A 20521-nucleotide genomic window follows, 5' to 3' on the forward strand; every position below is an offset into this window, starting at 1 on the left:
ATTGTTTCCTTAATGAAATTCAAAGTTCTGGTATTTGAAGAAAATACAGCCAGCTCTGGAGAAAACAGAAAACACGGAGGAAAATATTATCAATTTCTTTCCCACTCAAATCACAACAGAGACTAGTAGCTACTGAAACAAGAACTGTCCACATGGACACAGGCAGACAAGCAGGGACTGCTTGCACTGACAAGGACTTAGACTCTTTATATTGCCTCCTGGAAGCCTCCCAGGATCTCCTCACCAGAATGTTTAGAAATGTCTCAGTGGGAAAGGCCAGGGACATAATTCATGGCCTTTTACTGTCAGCTGTCATAGGGCTTCTCCATAACTTGGTAGGTAGGAGGAATTTGCTCTGCTTTCACTGTCAAATTAAATGTTGGCATCTGAGGGCTTTAAAGCAAAACAAGTAATTTTGTCTTCATTTCTGGAATGGCATAATTCAGCCATGGCAACCCTGAGCAGGTGTGTTGATCTTATTTTTCAGCTGCATCCTACATTTGCTGCCCACTGTCAGGTCTGGTCTTACCTACAGCATCCCTGGATGAAGTTGGTCACAGCATGGCAAAGGACACTGTGCATGGCCACCTCTGTAGCTCTATGACTTCACACCTTATGCCTAAATGGCAGAGGTTTTCAGATCTTCCTAGGGTCTCTGTTTTGAAGCAGAAACCTCTATTTGTCCCACTCTCAGCAATCAGTGAGAAGCCAATGATTACTGTAACATTCTCTAGTCCTTCCCATGTTAAACAAACCTCCTTAATCTTCCAAAGCCTCTTCTCAGGTTTGCTGCTGGGCTATGAAACCCTCCATTTGTGTCTGTCATTTCCCAGGAAGAGCAAACTGGTCATCTGCTGCATTGTGCACCCAGCACCCCACATTAGCTCAGCCCTTTTTTGGAACAGCATCATACTGTTGACTTCAGTTCATGGCTGACACCTTGAGCTGCCTTTCTGCAGTACTGCTGCCTGGCCACTTAGTCCCCATTTTCTCTTTGTGCTTTTGATTTCTTCCTCTTAAGTGTAGCACTTTGCACTTTTCTTTACTGAGTCGTTGATTTTCTCCAATTTAGCAACATCATTTTGAATTCTCAGTCCATCCGCCAAACTGTTTGCATCCTCTCCCAGCTAGATGATGTCTGCAGATTTTATGAGTACTCTTTATTCCCTCGTCACAGGTTGTTAATGAAAATACTGCATAAAATGGATTCCACACAGATGTTGGAAGGATCCCATTTGAAAATTCCTCTAAGTCTGACAGAGAACAATAGGTAAGTGGGTTTTAAAGCTAATTTTTTAATCAGTCAGGCACCTACTTGATGAAAATTTTCACCTAAACTGTGTTTTCTTTGTTTTCTTAGGAGAATGTTGTGTGGAATGATGTTCAAACTTTGTAAGAATCAAGATGAATGACTGTAACTTCTTTCTTACCTGCAAAGAAAGGTGTTTGGGACCCATGCTGACCTAAGCAGAGAAAGGTATTTTTCTACAAGCTTCAACTGCTTTATCAGTTTCCAATCTTCAGTTCAATTGCTGCAATTTTGTGTGTAGCCACAGCCTGAGTAATTGTCTCCAGTATCTCCTTGATTAAAGCTCATTCAAAATTCCAGCAAGCTTCAATAAAACATTTTCCTCCCTCGCTACAACAATATATAGTCAAAGATCAGGTTTTTTTTTAATAATTCCAAATTCAGCAAGAGAGAAGTTGGCACTAATACAAATGTAGCAGCAAAAACCACCTTTGAAAAACCACAAAGATGTAGGTAGATTCTTGAAGACATTTCCTACTTTGTAAAAATCCACATTCAAGAAAGCATGCTGATGTGTGCTAATAGCTGTGTTTCCCCTCAGTCTAATGATTTTAATTTATGTACTGTTCTGTACTACTATGAAGTTCCTGATGCAATCAGTATCATTGCAAGAAAGTAAAGCTGTTCTTGCAGATGAGTTACAAATACTCATTAGCCATCAGATGTTACATGAGACAAGCATTTGCTATATTCTCATTATATTATGCACTTTTTTGTGCTGTTTATTGGTCAGCTCTGTGCTTAATATCCTCCAGCACTCCAGTAGCTAAGCAACTTGATCCCACATACATGTGGGTTAAATAGTGGCCCACCTCTCAGAGATCAGAGACCCATTTTTTTTTAGTACTTTATCTGAAGGAATGAATGGTTATGATTCTGTAATATTGGAAGTGACTAATCCAGTGTTGTAAATGGGATAAAGGGAAATGGCATGTATTTTGAGAACAAACAGTAATCATTGACACAGTAATTTGCATCCCTGGATGTTCTAATAATGACTAAGTATCACTTCCCCTTGTTTGCATAAGGAAGAGGAGGCAGAGAAATCCAGTGATTCGGCTAGTGTGCCACCAGCAAGCCACTGGGAAAGAGAAGATCTGAACGCAGATCACTTTTCTTGCAATGTTTTCCTGTATTCTGCTACATGTTTGAAATACAACCTTGCAACAGGTGTGGTCCCTTCAAGCGCTAAAATCTATGTAAGGGCTTTCCAAGTTAATGCCAGAAATAGTTAACAAGAGTTGGTCAAGACTATGCTGGATTTGAGAGAGCATGGGGCAGAGTGCTTAGCCTTCAGAAAAGCTGGGTGGATGGGTGGCTTGGGATTCCTGACAATTTACATATATTAAGTGCCAGCAGTCTCAATCTGTGCTGTCTTCCTGATGGACCTAACAGATTTGTGCTGCCAAAGGAAACTTTCTGCTCTTCAGAGACTGATTGCAAAGGACCGAAGTATATTCAGTGACCCTTCTGCTTCACAACCAGCTTACAGGGATTTAAAGGGAGGGTACTCATTACAAGTGGACCCTAAGGGTGTATTTGTACAGTTGGCAGCTGTGCACAAGCATTTCTAGAAAGGCATCCCCCTGGAAGTCAGAACCACTGCATCAGAGGGAAGGAACATTGCAAGTTGAAAAGCAAATATGTTTAATGTCTTAATATTTAGAAAAAAATTAGGCACCTGAAGAACAATTTGCTCTGTACTAAATAAAGGGAGTGCAAAATACCATCAGTAGGACTGGCGACAGCATTCTAAATTGTCTTTGAATTTCACACTGGCTGCATACCACAGGACAAGGGTAAATAGCAGTTAATACAACCTTTACTTAGCTTCTCCTGACAAATATAAAGGGTGAGGCAGTCTCACACTGACATATGGTCAGATATAGGCAAGATGTACCTAGAAAAGATGATCCTTCTTTATCATAACAATTTCTCTCCATGTGGTTTGGGTCCAAAGAGATGAGCAAAACCTCTAGAACTAACAGACTTCACAGTCCAAGAATACGATAATCTTTAACAAGGGTCTGTCTAGCACTTTTCTCCAGTGAACATAGCAAAACATGGGGACTAGACTTTACTGAATATACAAGGTGAGCGTTATTTGAAACTGTGTAGGATTCAGTTACAAGAGGCAAAGGGCAGAAGAGCAGAATATCTAGCTGCTTGATATATCTCAGGCCAAAAAGAAGGACCAGAGCTGTGAGGGCCAGGCTCCCCTGCCAGAGCAGCCATGCTGGCTTACCTGTGGGCAAGCATCTTCACAGAATCAGGAAGGTTGGAAGGGACCACTGAGGTGATCTAGTCCAATCTCCCTGCTCAAGCAGGGTACCCAAGAGCATTTTACTCAGAATGGTGTCCAGATGGCTTTTGAGCATCTCCAGGAAAGGAGACTCCACAACCTCTCTGGGGAACCTGTTACAATAATTGCTCATCCACATGGTGAAATTGTTTCTTATGTTCATGGAACTTCCTGTGTTTCAGTCTCTGCCCATTGCCTCTTGTCCTATTGCTCAGCAACACCAAGAAGAGTCTGGATCCATCCTCTTGGCACACTTCCTTCAGATACTGATAGACATTGATGAGGTCCCTCTTTCAGCTGTCTCTTCTTGAAGCTGAACAGGCCCAACTTGCTCAGTCTTTCCTCATAAAAGAGATGCTCCTGTCCCTTAATCACCTTTGTTGCCCTGCGCTGGACCCGTTCTAGGAGTTCCATGCTTCACTTGTACTGAGGAGCCCAGAACTGGACCTGATGCTCCAGGTGAAGCCTCATCAGGGCTGAGTAGAGTAGGATCACCCCTCGAGCTGCTGGTTATGCTCTTCCTGATGTCCCCCATTGCCCCAACAGCACTGCCTTCTTGGTCACAAAGGCACTACTGGCTCATGGACAGATTGTTGTTCACCAGGACCCACAGTTCCTTCTCCACAGAGCAGTGTTCCAGCAGGTCAAACCATGTCATCTTTCCAGCAGCTAATCTTCATGTGTTTCAGGCTTGATGGGAAAAGACCCTGGGAAACCTCAACCAGTTATTAACCCCCAGCCCAATACCCAAGTGAGAGCTTTGCAGGTATGCTGTACCCTCCTTCTTCTCTTTGACTTTGCCTTACAGCAGAAATGCTGCTGGGGGTTGCGAGGTCTCTTGTGTGCAAATAAACCTGCTGTGCTGTGTGACTGGCATCCTTTGGGCACCACTGCAATAAAGATGAAGGAATATTTGTTTGCGTTTGAGTAGGAGATCAGAAACTTGCTGATTCTGACTCATTGCCACAGTGCTAGGAGCAGCCTTATATTTTCTGCTGCATTTTCCAGCTGTTTTATTTTGTTTTTTCTCTTCCCTTACCATGTCCAGGAGTTTTTGTGACTCTTAGTTCTTCTCTCTGGTTTTACCTCCCTGGTCTCATTTCCCTTCTTTTACTTTCTTCCTACACACTTCACTTCTTCAGCTTTCCCTGTGGCTTGTTCTTCTTGATTTCTCATTGTAAGTCCTTTTCAGGCTTGTCACCCTCACAGGCTATTTCAAGCTGGTCTTCCCAGAATCAGAGTGAGAGTTGGAGATGTTTGGGCTGTAGAGGGGAATGAGCAGGAAGAGAAATCTGGGAGCCAGGGAAGTTGCAAGAGAGCAAGGAAGAGGATGGAGGAAAAGGAAGGGAGGAAGGGACACTTGCTGGAATACAGGCAGCAAAAAGGAGAGGAAAGAAAAATGTCAAAGAAGGAGTGGGGGAAGAGATGGGAAGCTAGGGAAGTGCATACACAAGAGCAAGGGGAAAGAGAAGGATGTGAGAGAGAATATGCATTAGGAGACAGGAGAAAAGGGAGATTTCATAGACAAGAGTAATTAAAGGTAGAATTATTCTTGCCGTTAGGTCTGAAGGGAAAGAGAGGGGAAAAAAAAGGAATGAAAAACCTTTGGTATCATGAAGTCAAATCATCAGCCTAGAACCACAACCATGTTCACCATTAAACCATGTCCTCAAGTGTTAGATCCACATGTTTTTAGAACACTCCCAGAGATGGTGACTTCACCACTTCCCTGGGCAGTTAGTTCCAATGCTTTACTACTCTTTCCATGAACTTTTTTTGTCTCATATCCAATCTAAACCTTCCCTGGTGCAACCTGAGGCTATTTTCTCTTGTCCTATCACTTGTTACCTTGGAGAAAAGGCTGACCTCCACCTCACTATAACTTCCTTTCAGGTAGTTGTAGAGAGTGATAAAGCTACTCCTGAGCCTTCTTTTCTCCAGGCTAAACACTCCCATCTCCCTCAACTGTTCTTCATCAACTTGTGCTCCAGACCCTTCACCAGCTCTGTTGCCTAATTGCTCCAGTGCCACATCTTTCTTATACTGAGGGGCCCAGAACTGAACATTGTATCAGACCTCTAAAGGAAAAAGCCGGTCAGGAATGACAGTGTCTCACCATGACATTTTCAGAGCCTCACTGTAGCTTGCAAGCCCTCACCTTGCTCTCCAGCACAGGAGCTAATGCAACACCAACCGCTGTCTTGGCTTTGACTGCTAGCTTGCCGTACCCAAGAATGCTGCTCAGGCCTGTTCACCACCCCTTGGCCAAGCCCCAGAAAGCCCATACAAATTTGGACTTGAATGTTTTCCTTTACTCCCCCACTAACTGCACAGAAGTTGCCAGTAGTACTGTTTGGACCAGGGGTTTCACAGGGAATGAAAGCATAATGGATCTTCCCAAATTAAGAAGCCTGAGGCACAGGGGAGATGGTGCTCAGCACCATATGTGTCTTGCAGCTAAGTTGCAAGGTTCCCTCCCAGATCCAGATACCCAGAGACCTTCAAGCACTGCCCTTCTGACACCCACCATACCCTAGTATCCTGGCAGCACCAGGGAGGCTCCCTCAGGCAACTTCTCCAAAAACTGAAGTTCTCTGGTCTCTTCTATATCATACAGTCCTGTATTCCAAAAACTGATGTTCCTTAAGCTAACTCTTCATCCAGATGGTTGTATCTTTAACATCAGTACTGGCATATTGAGGCTAATGGACTCAGATCTGGAGGTGCCTGAATGTTGAGTGCCCCCTATGTGCCTCTCACAGAATCAATGCTCTGCAGTGAATCTGAGTCATCCTGTCAATGCCAAACTGAGATGTCTCACATCACCCCAAGTGGAGGCTTAAGGGACACTTCTGAATTGTGACAGTCTGAGGTTTTTTCTTGAAGTATCATCCATCTCCCTGGGACTGAGTAATCTCACTCCCCTTTTAATTGAGATGACCTGTCTCCACCTTAAAATGCAGAGGAATCTCAGCCTTGAAATTACTGTGGAGCACTCCAAATGCAGGTGTACCACCCAGGCACCACCCTGCTCCAGCCTACACACTGCTGAGTTACCTAGATCATAGATTAAGGTATCGCAGGGACTTTCTCACCCCACACTACTTGGGGTCTCCCTCAAAGTGATCCAACTAGAGATGGTCCCGTCTGAAGTCAATGGAATGGAGCTTCCCACATGCACTAAACTATGGCAATGTAGAAAGAAGCTTTGTCAATGTGGAAAGTTTGCATTGTGGAGGACTCCTTATGACTGTATAAATTTTATTCTCCCAGGTGAAGTCAAGGCCCATATCTGAATAATCCTGAATAATGCTGCACACTGTGTGCTGAGCACAGGCATATCCCCCTTGCAGATGTTAATCCAGGTTTGCGGGTGGCAGTAACAGAAAGACAGGTGCATGTTTTCTCTCTGCACGCAGATTCAGACTGAGCTAAGGGCTGGAGTTTGTTAATGCTGATGCTGTATATTAAGTTTCTAGGGATGGAAATAGTCTTTCCCTTAACTGTGCCAAAAAATGTGTACAGTGCCAAATTATTCTCATCTGAATCAGGTGTCAATGCTGCTGTACTGTGGTCAATATTGTACATCTGGGACAATCCTACCCTGCAGTGGAAAATCCCCCCACTTCCCACCACAAGGAATGCCCGTGTCATTTCAAAGTGCACCTATGGGGCAGCTGTATCTTGAGCCAGAGGGTGCAAAATTATGCTATTGTTTATCTGATTATACCATTTTAGTCTCACCACTGAAACAAAGAAGAAGCCTCTAAATTTTTCAGCTGCATAGCAGAGAAGCAGGACAGACTGGCCTCAGGGGCAGATTCCCCACCAAGCAGTTCGCTCCCTCAACCAAAAGTGAGAGACACAATTAACTAACATGCCAAAAATCAGGGGAAAAAAACAATCTCTGCTGCTCCTGCAGCTGCCTGATGGTGAAAGGAAGCCATATCGATGACAGAAGGAGATAATCCACTGACAGCCGGTTATGCTAGTAAAGATAAATAAACACAAGCTATTTGATCCCCTCTAAGGACTCCATGGTAGAAGGGGACTAACTTCCTATCCCTTGGCACTTTACAAACAACAGAAAAACATTTGTTTCTGGGGAATAATTAATTTCTTTCAGTTCTAGGTGAAAGTAGAATTGCTGAGGGGTATGGTGGTTGGGAAATGGTTTTATGCATTTTTATATCTTCCTTGAATATTCCCTATCTGTATAGGAGGCATTTCTTCTCCATGAGGGCCTGTAGAGTTTGAGGTCTCTCATTTTATCCATCAAGGTTAATATCCAGTCTTCTCATCCTTGCCAGGAGGCATTCCTGAAAGGACTTTAAACTTTTGAATTAATTCCCCAGAAGTATCCATTGATATAATTACACTCTGGCCCTCTAAGTTCGGATTTGCTCATACTGAAGCTCTAGAAAGCTGCAAGTATCCCATGCAACCAAGACAAGACATGGTTCATGTGAAACTAGGGAGTTAAAAATATATTTTGCCAAGTCTCAGTATTATATTTAGTAGTGCTGTCGTTGCCATGGTCTAAGGATAAAGAAGGGCAAGTTGTGAAGGTAATATATATATTATGAAATCAACCAGTATTGCTGAAAAACACCAACAAGCTTCTAGGCACACAACCCTTTCCTTAGGTCCAAACTGGAAACTTCAAATTTCATACAGATATTTGTAAATAGACCTTCACTGTTGTGTAACACACATTGCTTTGTGTCTGAAGTGCTATGCATAGGATATTTCACCTTCAGAAGTTCCCTCAGGAATAAGGGATCCACTGCTCTTCTAAGTTTATATGGTTTAGGGAGAAGGGTTTGGAAAGAGTGGTGAGTTTTCAGCAAAGCAGCCCCTCCAGCTCCCCATGACCATCCTTTATTTCTTGTGCACCTCAAAAGAACCAGTAGTACTTCATACACATTCACCAAGCAAATTACAGATGTGCTCGTGCCTGGAAATAAACCCTCAAGACTCTGATGCTTTCTGAACTCTTCCCTCTTCTTTCTCTTCCTCCTCCTCTTCCTCCTTTATGTAGCAGTGGCCCCTAAGTGGAAGCTGCTGTGTGTCTCGGCCCTGATCTCCACCTCTTCAGGGAAGAGGCTGTCTGGGATGGAAGTGTGCTGGGGGATGGCTACAAACCCACCACAGAGGCCCAGCAGAGCCACACAAGGCACCAGCACCACAGGCAGTCCTCAGGTTGGCTCCTGCCTAGCGCTGGCTGCCTGGGAGCACTGGTGGAAATCAAGGATGAAGGTGTTTTGGTTTAGTAGGGACATGCAGTCCATTACTTCCACAGCTTTCAAACAGCCCCCTTATGTGATTCCTCTCAGAACAATGTTCTTATTGAAAGATAAACTGCATCTCATTCCAAAAAATGTGATATGAATGACAATGTAAGGCCTGTTTTCATTCTCAGAAGAAAAAAACCTGACCCACAGTACAAGAAGTTTCACTTTATTCAAGTGAAGAGCAAAGCCTGTATACCATTGGCACTCGTGAATACAGAAGCCTCTTGCACTGATTCTTTTCTCCTTCACTGAAATATTACTGCTTCCTTTATTCCTGAACTCATAAAAGTGACAATACTGAAAGAGACCAAAGGTGGATCATCTAGAGCAGGCTTTCTCTGAAAATGTCCCAACACAATTGTTTAAGGCAGGGTGTAAGAAATGGGATGTGTCCAGAAGGATCTTCCCCCTTGAGCCTCTGGCAATCATTGGTAAAAGTGTTTGCTGAGTCAGATGTTGCATCCTTCAGTAGATTTGTTTCATGCCTTTCTGAACACATTTATACTATCAGGGTCCATGAAATCTTGCACCAATGAGTTCCAAATGTGATTATGCACTGAACAAAAAAGTATTGCTTTTTGTTTGTTTCAAATATTGTCTAATCATTTCACTCAGTACCATTTACTCTTGCAACTTGATGGTGAACGATCGCTCCCAATTTTCCTTCTCCATGTTGGTTTCCCTTCAGCAGGCCTCTTACGTTCCTTCTTCAGTTTCTCTTATTTCATCTGAAACACCCTAGTCCCCAAGTTGTTTTTTTTGCTTAAGGTGAAAGTTATTCCCTATCCTTTTTGTTGGCTTTCTAATTCTAGCGTATCTTTTTTGAAACATCCTTCAGCTTGCTCTGAGGGGGTGGGGGCATAATAGCTTCATAAATAGACAAAATACAAACTCCTATTGAAATTTATACACTTCAGATAACTTCCAACTCCTTGTTTAACTACCTAACTGATGGGAAGAACTGAGTGAATGCTTTCAGGAACCACACCGATACTAAGATGCAATGGAACTTTGCAATGTTTTCAAACTATCATAGGCTTTTATTCAAATTCCATGTGGTGTTTCCATGTCCACTGCAAGACGAACTAATTAAATTATGTCATGTCATGATTGTCATGACCTGAAAATGGCATAATCATATGAAGATTATTCTGGGAGTTATTGAAAAACATCTGAAGGACAGCATGGTTATCAGTCACAGTAGGCATGGGTTCATAAAGTGAAAGTTCTGCTTCTTAAACTTCCTTTTATAACAAGGAAACCCACCTGGCTGATCAAGGGAAGCCAGATGAAGTAATCTTTTTGGATTTCAGTAAAGTTTTTGGTACTGTCTTTCACAGCATCCTTCAAATGCCTAGCTGGATAAACACATCATGTAATGGGTGAGCAACTGGCTTGCAGGTGGGGCACAAAGGGTTATAGTGAATGGAGTGACATCAGACTGGCAGCTGGTCACTAGTGGGGTTCTGCAGGGCTCCGTCTTGGGGCCAGTGCTCATCAACATCTTCATTAAAAAAATTGGATGCAGGACTCAAAGGCATAGTAAGTTTGCCAGTGATACTAAAAATTGGGAGGAGCTGCTGACTCCCTGAAAGACAGGGAGGCCCTGCAGAGAGACCTTGACAAATCAGAGGTCTGGTTGTTCACCAACCATGTGAAGTTTAATGAAGGCAGGTGCCAGATTCTGCACCTGAGATGGGGCAACCCTGGCTGTGTGGACAGACTGGGGAACAAAAGGCTGGAGAGCAGTGCCACAGGAAAGGGGCATGAGGGTCCTGGTGGACAGAAAGCGGATTGTGAGTCAGCAGTGCCCTGACAGCCAGGAGGGGCAAGCATGTCCAGAAGTGCATCAGGCACAGCATCACCAGGCAGACAAGAGAGGGGATTGTTCCTCTCTGCTCTGCACTGGGGCGGCCTCACCTCGAGCCCTGTGTGAAGTTTTGGGTGCCACAATATATGAAAGACATGAAACTATTACAGATTGTTCAAATGAGGCCAGTGAAGATGGTGAAGGGCCCAGAGGGGAAACCGTACAAGGAGTGGCTGAAGTCACTTGGTCTGTTCAGCCTGGAGAAGACTGAGGGGAGACCTCATTGCAGCTTCCTCATGAGGGGAAGAGGAGGGGCAGACATTGATCTCTTTTCTCTGGTGACCAATGACAGGACCCAAGGGAAAGGCCTGAAGTTCTGTCAGGGGAGATTTAGACTGGATATTAGGAATGGGTTTTTCACCCAGAGGGTGGCTGGGCACTGGAACAAGCTCCCCAGGGAAAAGGTCCCAGCACCAAGCCCAACAGAGTTCAATAAGTGCTCGGACAACATCCTCAGGCACATGGTGAAATTACAGGGGATCTTCTGTGCAGGCTCAGGGATTGGACTCATTGATCCTTGAGAGCCCTTTCTAACTCAGAATATTCTATGATTCTATGATTTCTACTTGATAGCCTGATAAGAGTTTTGAAAGAAACAGTCTTTTCATTCTGTTCTTCCTAGGGAGGAAAAAATACATTTATGCTATGTGTGCTCTTCATATACAGATGCAATGCCAATGAGATTTGTGGATTTATTGACATTATCTAACTGTCTTTTAGCTGAAAAGCACAATGTTCATGTATCTTACTGTTATTAATCAATTTTGAACACAAAGAACACACAAACATGTTTAATTGCCCAATTCCCTAAGTCTTGAGTGATGTATTTTGCAACTTGCCTATCACTCAAACAACAGAAGACTTGAGTGGAAGATATTAAAATCAATTATAAATAAAATATCTGTGAGGACCTCTCTCTACAAACGTGTCTGAATTTATGATGTGGTAGCTGTATTGTAAGACATGACTAAATAAAAAGGGCATTGTCTCGCTGTACAGATGCCTCTCCTGTCCATCAGGTTTATTGACTTCTTTTTGATCTCTACTTTGCCCCTTCTCACTCCATTCAAAACCCAGCCACATTAAACTCCAGATTATCCCAGAAAGCAGCAAGAGGAGATAACACAGTCAGAGCAGAAACCCAGAAATAGCCAAGGAAGCTTGGAGAAGGAGGTGTCATGGCATTGGACTGGTGACTCCAGGGGCTGTGATGGCAGTGGTGCACCACAGCTCCTCAGAAGATGCAATGCTGTGTGATATGGTGCTGTGTGAGCAAGCCCATGCTAATTCAGCATCAGTCATCTCAGGGGTGTCTTTATCCATGATACACTTAATCCCTGATAATCTAGAGGTGACTAACACTATTTATTGTTAGGCCATGAAAATTCACTCTGAATACCTGTACTAGCACTGACCTTTCTGTCCACTGAGTCACTGTTAACTCTTACTCTTGCATGCAAAGCCAGGCACAGCTCTGCTCCTAGATCCCCCTTCCCCATCCCTTCATAACACTTGTTTCACAGCTCATCTTCCTTCCCTAGTCCCTGTGACTATGCTGGGCTACTTTTCTGCATGATGAAGTCAAGGCAACCTATAATAAATATATAAGATTCCAGTAGTTTAATACTTCTCAAAGCTTACTACTTTTTTGTTGCTTTCAAACACTGATGTTCTTGTTCATACAGGATATATGTAGGACAAGATGCTGCTCAGCTGATAGTCCCAAACTGGTGGCTCAAGTGTATATTTAATTAAATACTTGGAGAACTGAGTTGCTTTTCAGATGTTCCGTCCACTTAAACTCCAGGCTGTTTATGTATCTAGTGTTATTGAAGGTTTTAGGGGACAGATTTACAGAAGTATTTTTGAAAACCACAATAATTATTTATATTTGAAGAACTTAACATCCTGGAATTATCATCATCCTATGGTTTACCTTAAGTCCTCTGATTCCCTGCCTTTTCCCTTAGTGACCTTTTACACTGTATGTTCTTTAGACTTTGGAGCAGACTTTGCTTTATGGTATCTCTCCTCAAGGTGCCAAAATGACCATTGACACCTAAAAGGACTAAAAAAGACATGATGTCCCTTCTACTGGTGCTTTATTGTTTACAGAAATTTACTTTATAAATATTTTTTGGTTGCTGTTTGTCACAATGTCTGATTTCTGTGCAAGTGGGAGATTGTTGAGATGTCTACATGCTAGCAGTACATCCTGATAGCTGCTGTCTTGGTCTGTGGTTGACACCCTTGGTTTACCACTCTGTATTTCTATTTGCTTATCAGGTTAGTGACACACCAAAATGCTCCACTACAAAAGTTGTAGTTTCCTTTCAGCAGTCCTTGAAAACATACTCGGTGGTTTCATTTTCATCCACAGCTTTCCAATTCTACATATTTCCCTCCATGCTCCTCAAAAATAGAAGTGGAAGAATTCTTCTGAAAGTGTCTGGAAAAGGGCATTTTGATGGAGACTAGATATCCCTAATCATAAATGGTCCAACAACTGCCAGCTGAAAAATTTAATAGGGTGACCAACATTACAACAAATCAGCTTTAATTAGGGGGCACTATATTGTTTAATAAAAAGGACAATGAGTCAAAACCAGTTTCTTTTATCTGATAATGGAACTGCAGTTGCTCCTAGGATATTTCATACCACTGTTTAAAAATGAGGATCCTTTCCCTGGACCATTTGCATCTTGGCACACAATTTCTAGCTCATTGTGATTCTAAACAGTGTACAGGATCCAAAACCATGCTTAGTCAGCCTGGCCAGCCACCTGAGAGCCATGAGCAATGTCCCCTTTATGACTGCTCACTTCTACTTAAGGAGAAAGGAAAAAAACATAAGACAAGGAAACCCATTCCTCTTGACTGCCAGAGACAGTATCGCTCCTCAGATCTTCCTTCAGTATGGAAGCAACAACATCACCAGCCTCTCTGAAAGCAGATGCACATTCAGAAGAAGAAAGCAATGGCTTGTGAAATGTAAAATGTTCTCTGGCCTCCCCTAATTGCAGATCTAATACAGAAGTACTGGTTGAAACAGTGTTTTGCTGGAGGTCAGACTAGATAAAGAGCTGACAACTTTCCTGACTTTACATATTGAAACCTTAACAAGACTGAAAGCCTAAGAGGGAAGCCAAGGAAGAAGAGCTCTGGGAGCTGCTGGCAGGTATGAGACAGTGGTGAGTCCTCACAGGCTCCCCATGCTCTCTGGTGCAATAGGCCTGGCTACCCCCTCTGAGATACGGTCCTCTACTTTTTGTATGAAACACACCGATTTTCAACAGAATCACTAGGTTGGAAGAAACCTCCAAGATCAAGTCCAACCCATGCCCTAACACCACAACTAGACTATGGCCCCAAGTGCCACATCCAGTCTTTTTTAGAACACATCCAGGGATGGTGACTCCACCACCCACCTCTCTGGGCAGACCATTCCAGTACTTTATTATTCTTTCCATGAAAAGCTTTTTCCTAATATCCAACCTATATTTCCCTTGGCAGAACTTGAGTCTGTGTCCTCTCGTTCTGTCAGCTGCTGCCTGGAGAAAGAGACCAACTCCCACCTGACTACAACCACAGTTCAGGAAGTTGTAGAGAGTGATAAGGTCACCTCTGAGTCTCTTTCTCCAGGCTAAACAATCCCAGATCCCTCAGCCATTCCTCACAGGGCTTGTGTTCCAAGCCCCTCACCAGCCTCGTTGCCCTCCTCTGGATGCGCTCAAGCATCTCAACATCCTTCCTAAACTGAGGGGCCCAAAACTGGACACAGCACTCCAGGTGTGGCCTCACCAGTGCCGACAGGGGAAAGTATGAAATAACTGGTATCTCTGGTAAGCAAAGGAGTAAGTGATATGGGGAAGAGACAGCAGGACAGAGTTTCCTTCCAAGGCTACTCTCAGAAGAGCTTGCACCTTCAGTGAAATCCCATTGCGGACACAATGATGTGCTGTGCTGACAGGCCTTCCCTGGCTCAGCTGCTGAGGGCAGCCTGGAGAACATAAATTTTACAAAAGCAACAGGGCAGCCTGAATGTTGAATTACTTTTACCTGAATATAGATCCTGGGCAATGCACTCCTATGACTGTTTTTAGCTCACCCTAGCTGCCTCCCAGGCAGAGCAATCAGGAGAGTGAGATTTGCAGCTGCACCACTCCTGGCTGGACCAACTGATAGCTGACAAGTAAGAAAGTAGTTTTGGGATTAGACAGGGTAAGCAGGAGTCTGCTTCATTGGCTGCTGTAAGCAATAACTCCTGTGTAAGGCAATAATCCACAGTTGAAGTTAGATGTTGTTGTGTTAAGCAATGCAGTTTCCATTTAGGCTGATGTCTTTAATGGTGAGTGCCTCATGCACACTATGTTTTCAGGCTTTGGCTCCAACTGGTGGTCTAAACAATCTGGTTAATTTTCCTTATCGTCTGGAAGTGAGCGATGGCCTATCCTTCCCTGACCTGGGAAGGGGAAGATATTTGCTTGTAGAAGGCACTCTTTGCCTGGATCCTGCTGGAGAGATTACCCTATGTTCAAACACTGATGAGAAAGACAGATTCCCAACTGTTTTCTTAGGCTGGGGTATGTCTTGCCTGAAATGGTCTTATGGCTTTCATTTTTAAGCTGCACAGGCTATCTTCCCTCTTATTTGAAGCCATCTAGCATTCCTGCCAAAAGCACAGTGAAAAACAGCAATAGGCAAGTAACTAACTCCTGGTTTAGTTTTTAAGGTAGTTTTGTTGCTGAAAATCAGGGGAACAGAAAGCGCTATGTGGCTACTCCACTGTCAACCTAATCTGTGACCTGTCAGCGCACTTGCTGCTAATTCCTTTTAACACAGTTGCTAGAAGACTGTTTCTGCATGTTTACTTATATCTTCTCAGATTTTGTTCTAAGTATTCTCAACAAACCACACTGCAAGATGGGATGGCCATAGCAAAGCTAGCATGTTATGATGTAACTTTCTATTTTGAACACTTGTTACAATAACTGTTAGCAATGACTATTATTCTTGAGATGCACCTCCATTAATTTACTGTATGGACTCTACTTCTTTCTCTGAAATTCTTCCAGACTGGTGAAATAACTTGCAATGATAAATAAAATCTAGCAGCTGCTTACAAGCTCTCATCAAATCCTGTTGAGTTTTGTGAGTTTTCCACTAACTTTGATAAGGCTTTGGATTTGGCTTGAACTTCTAAGTGCTCTTAGGATAAAAACTAGGCAAAGGGGACTGGATGAGCATCCAGAATGATGTGATCAAGCAGAAAGTGGAAAACCCATACAAACTGAACTATGACTTTTGATAAGCAGCACAAATATCACATTCAGAGGCAGACGTATGCGGGTCAACTTTGAGCTCAAAGACTCAACAAGAAAAGGATTTTTTCCCCCAAGCTTCTAGCAAGATTTCCTTTCACTGAAAGAAAATCATGGTGGATATCTCTGTATAGAGCCAATGTACAAAAACAGTCAGTTTATTAAACGACTTAGCTGTGCATCTGATGATACCACCACTTTCCATCTTATACATTAAACCACTTCTCATGCTACTAGAAGGTGAATTCTTCATCTACTCAAATGGGGGCCCTTTTTGCTGACGTACAAGTGAAGCTAAGTAGCACAGAGGCAGGAACCACTTCTCTTCAGCACAGCAAGTCTGAACAAAGGAGTAGTGCACATGTGCGGTTTTTAAAGGAAAGACTTTTGGCATGTCTGTGAAAATCAAGGTCTGTAGCTTAAACTGCTGAGCTCAGGCTGGTTGATAAGAAGTCTAACACGACCCAGCAATTTGTGCTCGCAGCCCAGAAAGCCAAAGCATCCTGGGCTGTGTCAAAAGCAGCATGGCCAGCAAGGTGAGAGGGGGGGAATTCAGCCCTCTGCTCTCATGGGACCTTATGAGAAGTTGGAGTGATTTGTCCAGCTCAGTGGTCCCCAACATAAGAGTGATGTGGATCTGCTGCAACAAGACTGGAGGAATGCACCAACGATGATCAGAAGGCTGGAACATTTCTCATGTGAAGACAGGCTGAGAGGGTTGGGGCTGTTCACCCTGAAGGAAACCTAATATCAGCCTTCCAGTACCTAAAGGGAGTCTAAAAGAAAACTGGAGAAGTACTTCTGACAAGGGCATGTAGTGCTAGAACAAGAATAATTTATTCTGAAAGAGTGTAGATTTTGATTAGCTGTTAGAAAGAGATTCTTCACTGTGAGGATGATGAGGGACTAAAACAAGTTGCTCAGAGAAGCTGTGGATGGCCCATCCCTGGAAGTGTTCAAGGCCAGGTTGGATGGGGCTCTGAGCAATCTAGCCTAGTGGAAGGTGTTCCTGCCTATGGCAGGAGGGGTGGAACTAAACAACATTTAAGGTCCCTTTCAACACAAACGATTCTATGGTTCTATGAAAATGGTCTAAACCACTGTACCTTGCCGTGACCCAGAGATCACTGTGGGCAGTGTGTGAGATACTCATCATGGTCTGAGCTCTAAGACAAACCATGAAAAATTTCTGCATGCATCTATAGTAACAGCTCATGATTATTTTTCCTTTGAACTTTGTCCAAAGTTCATCTCTAAAAAACAAACTTTGGGCTGTGTGTATTGACTCCTCAGCAAAATAAACATGCCGAATCTCTAATAACACTTAAATCACTCATTCTAGATTCTTTCAACTTGCTTGTTAACCAGAAAGATAAAAAACAGTAAAATAAACATGTTATTTTACTCATTTATTTTTCTGATGCCTCTATCAAAAAAAATCTGAAGGACAAAAGCAAGTCTGATCTGATTGTTTTCAGAGTAAGCTGACTCCTCTTCTTGCTTCAAACTAACTGAAGGTAAAATCAAAATCCAGGCTGTCTTGGCTATAACACTCAGCCTCTACAGCTTAAAGTGCTAGTAGTAAAAGTTTACATGGAGGAGGGAAAATCAGAGTATTGGCACTGGGATTTTCAGGGAGGTTTAAAAACTGGTTATGGATTTGAGATGGAGGGCTAAGGAGGGAAGGGGCTGGGCAGCACCCCAGCCACAGGAGAAAGCACAGCAAACTACAAGCTGATCTGACAGTAATAGAGCTTAGCCCAGGCTCACATGATCTATTCAAAGGCTGCAGAGATAAAGTAAAAAGAAGTATAAAAAGAAAAGATATATTTATTAGAAACGGTGTAAGATCTAATATCTCAGTTATACTAACCATAACACTTCTTGTCACAGTAGGACACATTGAAAAATCTACTGTGACGGCTGCTAGATTTTTGGTAGTCTTGCGCACATGACCTTACCCGATATCCCATGAACTGTGCACCTATCAGTAACTATTTGATGAGGACCGAGATATAATTTCTGTGTTTTTCTTTTCTCAGTATTCCATCAACCCTACTGTTTAGTATCATATGTGGCTTGCAAGAAAATAAAGGAAAAAAAAAAAAGAAAAAAGAAAAAAAAGAAAATTAAAAGAAGACAGGGTAGGAGAGATTGCCTCAAAAAGAAAAACCCAAACAATGTGACATTAAAAAAAAAGGTATTTTGCATGACTCTCTTTTCTTCATACCTTTTCCTTTTTGTGCATTTAAGATTTGTGCCTTTAAGGTCACATCCACTAAGCTGCAGGCTAGAAACTTCATTAAAAAAAAAAAAATAAACCTGAGTTTCTTGCATAATTGTACGAGTCCAGGAGCTACAGCTTTAAGGGCACTAAATGTTGTAAAGTTCACAATTAAATCACGCAGAACTTGGCAACCAATTGATGGAAAAGAAGTGGAAAATTAACAGTAATTAAATAAACAATGGCTTCTAGATCTCTTTTTTATAGTTGAGAGGAAACCTTGCTGTAAGTTCACACTCACACGGAGCCCTCTAGAATCCTCCAGATGATAAAACTGTACGTTTCTGCCCAATTACGACTCGTCCCCGAGTTACTCATCATGACTGCTTTATGCATTTAGTTTCACAATATAATAGTTCATCGTGGCTTCCTGAAGCATTTGCAGAGATAACGCAAACATTTTCTTCACAACTTGTGAGCATTTTGAAGGAATAAAGCAACGAACGAGGTTATTTAAAAAAAAATAAAATCAAATCAGTTTTGCATTGCATCAAACCCCGGCTTTTCGTGAAAGCTCATGCAAATCCCGCGGCGTCCAGAACACGTCCCACTGCTTTAGCAATGGTAGCTCCGACAGAAACGCGAGGTTTTAAATATTTCTGAGACTCTGGAGACTTTCAGAAGCCGGAGACGCACAGAGGCATGCCTGCAACTTAAGCTAGTGTACTGCAGATAAGGAGTGACCCTGCATGGGCTGGCTCTCGGCGTTCGGGCAGCCCCCAGCAGCTCATGGTGCGGCGGCAGGGAACCGGGGGAGCCGAGCTGCCGGCACAGGCGGGTCCCGAACCCGGGGCTACGAGGGAGGCACCGAGGAGCCCCCGAAGCACAAGTCACGTATATTTCATTTTCACGCCAACGAGTACCGCAGAAACGCTCTAAACCATGGCGTGTTAACTTCCCTGCTTTGAACCTGCCCGTGAAAGTTTCTGACTCGCCACGATTGTTTTTGTTGGGGTTTTCTTGTTTGTTTTATTTTGTTTTTTATCCACCCCCCCCACCCCCTTTCGGGAGGAGAATTAGAAGAGAAATGGGGAGGGGAAAAAAAAAAAAAAAAATCAGAGAAGGCTGATGTTGCCGCCGCTCGCACGAAAGCAAATGGCAGCATCGCCCGGCACTGGAGTAGTAAGTTAATAAATAAATAAGCCAAGCCCGCTGCGTGAACGGCGAGGTGGAGGAGGGAACACCCTCCCTCCTTGCCCGGCCGCGCGGCGAGCGGGTGCGCTATTCCTTCGAATAAAATGGCAGGGCCGGCGATGCGGGGAGGGGAGGGAGGGAGGCTCCTGGCCCGGCCGAACGGGCCGTGGCGCATCCGCGCTTCATCCACGGGGATGAGGCCGCCGCGCTCCCGCGCTCCCTCCCTCCCGCCGCCGCCGCTTCCTGCGCGCGCCCCCCGCCCCCCCTCCCGCGGCCCTGTTGCATCAACTTCCTGTGCGGAGCCCCTCGCGGCAGGGCCCCGCGCGCCGGCTCCTCCCGCCCGCGCGCGCCCCCCCCCCGCCCCCGCTCTCCGCTTCCTGCGCGCGACCCCGCGCGCGCACCCGCGCACCGCCCCCGCCGAGCCCCGCGCAGCCGGGCCGGGCGGGGAGGGGAGAGGAGGGGTGTGCGCGCGCGCGCGCGTGTGTATGTGTGTGCGCGCGCGTGTGTATGTGTGTGTGTGTGTGTGTGTGTGTATGTATGTATGTATGGGGGGGCGGGGGTCTCGGCTGGCGCGCTGCCGCCCCCACACTGCTCTCCCCGGCCCTCACGCCCTCACGCCCGTCCGGTACCGGCGGTGTGGGGCGGTGCGGCCGCCCAGTGCCCCCCGCGGCCGCGGCCGGCGGCGCCGCTGCTCCGGCAGAGTTTGGTGCCCTACTTCACTCTACTTTAGTTTCACTCACTTTACATCCGGGCTTTTTCCCTAGGCAATGGGGGCCGCAGCACAGCCCGTTCCTTAGGCAAAGGGAAATAAATTCGCCGCACCGACACGTCAAGTAGTCCCCCCTCAGGAGAAGCGGCCGAGCCCGCCCTCCTGGCTCCCCCCCTGCCCCGGCCCCGGCCCGGCCGGCGGCGTCCCGCCGTCGCAACGGGGAGGGGGGAGAGTGGCCGTGGGCCCGCCGGTCCCCGCTTCCCCGGCGGGTCTCCAGCGGCGGGCCGGGCCCGGCCGG

At 44.7% G+C, this 20521-nt stretch overlaps 1 protein-coding gene and 1 long non-coding RNA gene across 7 annotated transcripts in view; one reads left to right on the plus strand and one right to left on the minus strand.

Moving 5' to 3' along the window:
• Positions 1-1662: 1662 nt before the first annotated feature.
• On the minus strand, positions 1663-20398 carry LOC147652559 (uncharacterized). Its single transcript, XR_015287943.1, has 2 exons — positions 20255-20398; positions 1663-5175 (listed from the first exon to the last, which is right to left on the minus strand). It is a non-coding gene; the product is annotated as an uncharacterized LOC147652559 (long non-coding RNA).
• Positions 19894-20521, plus strand: part of PHF21A (PHD finger protein 21A) — a 126479-nt gene continuing 125851 nt past the window's right edge. The window contains exon 1 of one of the 6 annotated variants that reach the window (XM_086892798.1): positions 19894-19975. The gene's annotated coding sequence lies outside the window, so the exon portion shown is untranslated. The other 5 variants (XM_086892805.1, XM_086892795.1, XM_086892802.1 and 2 more) reach the window with 5 other exon arrangements.

The sequence above is a fragment of the Cyanistes caeruleus genome, chromosome 6 (genome assembly GCF_971803275.1).
Source record: "Cyanistes caeruleus chromosome 6, bCyaCae1.hap1.1, whole genome shotgun sequence".
Lineage (NCBI taxonomy): Eukaryota > Metazoa > Chordata > Aves > Passeriformes > Paridae > Cyanistes > Cyanistes caeruleus.